The following is a 5950-nucleotide window of genomic DNA, read 5'->3' as shown; positions in this document are numbered from 1 at the left end:
ACAACACCAACTAACTCCTGCAGATGGCTCAACTAGAGAACAGCAATATAGGTAGATACAGGTGTATACTGCACTTGAGGCATACAACACCAACTAACTCCTGTAGATGGCTCAATTATAGAACAGAAATATAGGTAGATACAGGTGTATACTGCGCTCTAGGCAACACAACACCAACTAACTCCTGCAGGTGGCTCAATTAGAGAACAGCAATATAGGTAGACGCAGGTGTATACTGCGCTGGAAGCACACAACACCCACTAACTTCTGCAGATGGCTCAATTCGGGAACAGCAATATAGGTAGCTACAGGTGTATACTGCGCTAGAAGCACACAACACCCACTAACTCCTGCAGATGGCTCAATTAGAGAACAGCGATATAGGTAGATACAGGTGTATACTGCACTGGAGGCACACAACACCAACTAACTCCTGCAGATGACTCAATTAGAGAACAGTAATATAGGTAGCTAAAGGTGTATGCTGCCCTGGAGGCACACAACACCCACTAACTTATGCAGATGGCTCAATTAGAGAACAGCGATATAGGTAGATACAGGTGTATACTGCGCTGGAAGCCCACAACACCCACTAACTCCTGCAGATGTTTCAGTTAGAGAAGAGCAATATAGGTAGCTACAGGTGTATGCTGCCCTGGAGGCACACAACACCAACTAACTCCTGCAGATGGCTCAATTAGAGAACAGCGATATAGGTAGATACAGGTGTATACTGTGCTGGTGGCACACAACACCCACTAACTCCTGCAGATGGCTCAATTAGAGAACAGCAATATAGGTAGCTAAAGGTGTATACTGCGCTGGAGGTACACAACACCAGTTAATTTCTGTAGATGGCTCAATTAGAGAATGGCAATATAGGTAGATACAGGTGTATACTGCCCTGGAAGCACACAACACCCACTATCTCCTGCAGATGGTTCAATTAGAGAAGAGCAATATAGGTAGCTACAGGTGTATACTGCTCTGGAGACACACAACACCCACTAACTCCTGCAGATGGCTCAATTAGAGAACAGCAATATAGGTAGATACAGGTGTATACTGTGTTGGAAGCACACAACACCCACTAACTCCTGCAGATGGCTCAATTAGGGAACACCAGTATAGGTAGCTACAGGTGTATACTGCGCTGGAGGCACACAACACTAATTAACTCCTGCAGATGGCTAAATTAGAGAACAGCAATATAGGTAGATACAGATGTATACTGCGCTGAAGGCACACAACACCCACTAACTCCTGAAGACGCCGGAACACTACACAAGGCCGCCGTGCTGGCGGACTTATATAGTTTGGGGCGTGTGCTAAACAGCCTGGGCTATAATTGGCCACAGGCATCCTGCCTGTGGCCAATCATGGCTCTCCTCTCTGCCGGCGCTGTGATTGGCCAAGCATGTGGGGTCACAGTGCATGCTTTGCCAATCATGAGCCAGCAATGTACTGCAATGGTGCAGTGCATTGTGGGCTGTGAGCGCCACACGAATTTGGCGTGAACGGCCCACAGAGTTCTGGCTTCGCCGAACGGGCGAACACCAAGCTCATCCCTAATAGTGATTATTATTTAAATGATATGGTCAGGGGGTTCCCATTCGGACCCTTCAGAGGTGAAACTCTCTAAGAAGGGTCGGAATTAAAATTACCCATGTAACCCAGGCGGCAAAGTCGCACTTAGGCGAAATATCCAGTGTTGTTCATGCAGAAGCAAAATCCTTTTTGAGTCCTCGCCACGTATTCTGGGGTGAACACGGTCAAGGATAATGAACGAGACCTTAGGAAACACTCCGCCTTGAACAGTGGTCACATGTTTCCTGAGGGGAAGACTGAGATTGCAGGTCTGCATAGCTGCGAGATGGTGTTACACTCGTCACCAGAATTCTTGAGCCGTTTTTCCTACATAAAAACATCCGCAATCACATAGGAGAAGATACACCACTCCGACTGTGCTGCAATTTGCATAATGTCGTGGAGAATATTTTTCCCCATTTGGTAAAGTTAAATTTTTTGAGGTGTTGATAATGCGACAATAGTTACTCCCCCACACAGAAATGTACCACACCGCTTGCAAGGGTCCTTACGGCCATCCTGTCTGAATTCACTTGATACGAGCTGGTCACAAAGCGACCTAGCCCGTCTGTAAGTGAAGATCGGATTCTTCGGTACAAAGGAACCTATAACTGGATCCATTGAAAGAACGTGCCAGTATTTCTGTACGTTTGATTTGATCTTCTTGTGCTGATTGGAAAACCCCGTAATGATCGATATTGTTTTTTTTTTTTTTTTTTTTTTAGTTTTGGACTTAGGATTGTACAATAAATCATTGTGAGATCTTTGACAAGCCCTATTGTATGCCTTCTTCAGGCATGTTTTCGAATAGCCCCGAATAAGTAGTCTTGACTTTAGAGGTTGGCCTGTTTTCTTGAATACATCATCTGAGCAGTTTCTTCTAATCCTTAAATATTGACTGTAAGGGATGGAGTTTATCAATGCCCGTGGATGAAAGCTACTCCCATGTAAGATGGAATTTCCAGCCGTTGGCTTTCTATAGAGACTACTACTTAATAGACCATTCTTTATGTATGGTTACATCAAGAAAGGTGATATTGGAACTGTCGTGTAACAAAACTAGGTCTGGCAAATTTATTATATTTTTATTATATTTTTGTATCATTTTACTTCAGGCTGACCTGTCCGGGGTTTTTTGAGGCTCCCGCGTCTATGTTTTGACTGCTGGGGGCACACTGACCAAGGGTTCGTTTGCTGCTAGCTGCTGTGCACCCACGTCTAGGGGTATCTCTCCTCCCCCCCACACCTGTTTTTAACAAGGTAGCTACAGCTGACCTTGCCGCTATTCAAATGTTATATAAATGTTGTCTTACTGATGGGGGAATCTTTTGATACTCTTTATTCATTGGGCTATTAATTTAACACGTGTTTTTTTTTTTCAGTGGGGCTGCCCTTATTGCTGGGGTGTCCTCTGTGAGGAAACATTACAACCGCTGGATTTGTTCTGCTGTATCGTGCTCTGTTCATTCTGGGCTGAGTCGGTTATCGTGTGGGCTGAGAGCCGTAGCATTGTTGCAGATCTGGATGTAGGATAATATACACAGTTTATACAGCATGTACGCTCAGTTCTTTTTGAAATACCTCATCCTAAATGTACTTTTTATGTAATATATTGTATTGCACTTTCTATGCTATATGGCTAATATGCATTGCATTTATGTCTGTTTTTGACTTGCAGACTTTGTTGTGTGTGTCTAGCGATAAATCACACATACCCCTGATGAAGAGAGCTTAATGTGTGTTAATCTCGAAACGCGTTGGGTACTGCTGCTGCGCTTACTTTAGCTCAACAGATTTCCTGTAATTTCTTGCAATCATGGCCTGTACACTGTGTCTGTATTTGTGTATTAATCAGGTTTCCAGATGATCTATTATATGACATTTATGTATATTATGTACATTTTGCATGTACTGTATATTTTATAATATTTTCTGTTAAAGGTTTTATACTTTTTATACTTTGTTCATACTCCAGGAGCTATCTGTTCTAATTAAAAGTCCCCCCCTCCCCCCAGGAGGTAACCTACCATTCCATTTCTGTTTCTAGGGATGTAGGGCAGATTAGCATTTTCTGTGACCTTTAGCACATTGTTTCAATTTTCTAATCTTATTCCTCTACCCGGATCCTTATATACCTCTCCCCTCCTGATTGGACGCCTAGAATTGGTGCCAAATACAAGCAGCGGACGCTTCAGTGGTGTTTTTTTTTTCCCTGGGAGTAAGGTTTGTTTATTGTTCTTTATTATGTAATTGCAATCTCTTTTTGGGGGATTGATTGTAAATGTATATGAAATATTTTATGAATTGATCTGATTGATACACTCTCTCTATTGTAGAAAATTGGTAAAGCTCCTGAGGAAGCGTTAATCAAAACGCGAAACATGTAGAGCACCAGAATATATCCAAATTGGTTCTGTAATTAATACCCTGTCCATTGTAAACTTTTTTTTATATTGAGTACTAACATATGTTTTTTCTTTCTTTGGGCTTACATGCCTAATGGGAACGTATATGGACATTGTTTAAAATGTACTAGCTTAGACAGGATATGAAACAGTACTTGATATGTTTTATATTTATTTTCTTTCTTTTTCCTTTTTTATAAATAAATAATTTTTTATGTAAAATACTCTTTTTTTCTTTTCCCCTTTTTTATATTTAAATATACTATTATGCCTAAAAAGTCCAACACAACTAACACTTTTTATTGAGGTTTTTTTGTGTGTTTTCCCTTCCCCGTTTTCTTCCCTCCTTTCTTTTTGTTTCAAGTAATTCAAAGGACGTGGCATTTGTTTTTTTATTTTATAGTGTATCCACAAGAACCACCCTGTGGTAGATACACATTACATCTATCTTCTGCTCGTCGGTCAAGCCCACAGCAAGACCCTTCTGGCTATTTAAACTGCCTGGTTAATTTCATCAATTGCCTTTGCCTTGGTCAACATATTTAGAGACTCTCTGCTGTGTTCCTGTTCAAGATTTGCCTGGCTGATGTCTGTCCTGGTTCCCGATCCTATCCTTCCGCCTCTGATTATGCTGATCTCTGGCTTGCTGACTTCCTAGCTTGTTCTGACTACCCAATTTGGCTACCAGCGTCTAGAGGCGATTCAGTTCGCATTGTGCGCTATACAAGTATTTCATTCATTCATTCACTGAACCCTGGCTATGTTTTGACTATGTCTATCAGTTGTACCATTTTTACCATTACATTTAAAGGTGTGATTTTTACTGCATTTTCTGTCTCCGTTTGTTTCATGGTTCCTCAACTCAATTCAACTCATGGTTCCTGACACTCTGGTCCTCATCATAGTGTTGAATGTATTGGTTAGTTCCCCTATTTTTTTTTTCAACGTGGACAACCTATCCCCTATATCTTGAACGACAGTAGAGTTTTTCTGAACATAGGAGAACAGATCAGCTTACAGGGATGTTTTCAGGGAAAACAACATACTTTTTATGGTTGTATCTGAGATAGGCTGGTCAGATGTGGGAAAAGACAGCATAAGGTCCTCTGCAGGAGGGGGTGTTGATAGCAGGGCTGGTAGTGCACTCATCTCAATGTTAGGTCCATCTCCCTGGGAAGCCTCTGAGTTCCTCCTGGGTCTGGACTGTCAGGGCTAGGCTCTCAGCCCTTCCTTCTCAGTGCTCAGGTTGCTAAGCTGTCAGTTAATTACCAGTGGTCATCGTTCCACAGTGGCTCACCTGTTGATCATCTTCTGCTCGTCAGTCAAGCCCACAGCCAGACCTTCTGGCTATTTAAACTGCCTGGTTCTTTTCATCAATTGCCTTGGTCAACATATCTAGAGACTCTCTGCTGTGTTCCTGTTCAAGATTTGCCTGGCTGACGTTCCTTTTGGTTCCGGATCCTGCCTGCTGCCTCTGATTATGCTGATCTCTGGCTTCCTGATTTCCTGGCTTTTTCTGATTACCCAAATTGGCTACCGAACCCTGGCTATTTTTTGACTATGTCTACCATTTGTACTATTTTTACCATTATATTAAAAGGTGTGATTTTTACTGCATTTTCTGTCTCCGTCTGTTTCATGGTTCCTCAACTCAACTCAACTCAACTCAACTCAACTCATGGTTCCTGACACTCTGGTCCTCAAGGGCATCAATCATAGTGTTAAATGTAATGGTTAGTTCCTGTATTTTGTTTTCAACATGGTCCAACCTATTCCCTATGTCTTGAACGACAGCAGAGTTTTTCTGAACGTAGGAGAACAGATGAGCTTGCAGGGATGTTTTCAGGGAAAGCAACATATTTTTTTATGGTTGTATCTGACATAGGCTGGTCAGATGTTGGAAAAGACAGCATAGGGTCTTCTGCAGGAGGTGGTGTTGATGGCAGGGCTGGCGGTGC

This window comes from Lithobates pipiens, unplaced genomic scaffold, assembly GCF_037356315.1.
Source record: "Lithobates pipiens isolate NorthernLeopardFrog02 unplaced genomic scaffold, aLitPip1_a1.2 Scaffold_23, whole genome shotgun sequence".
Taxonomy (NCBI): domain Eukaryota; kingdom Metazoa; phylum Chordata; class Amphibia; order Anura; family Ranidae; genus Lithobates; species Lithobates pipiens.
Note: the sequence above shows the minus strand (reverse complement) of the source record.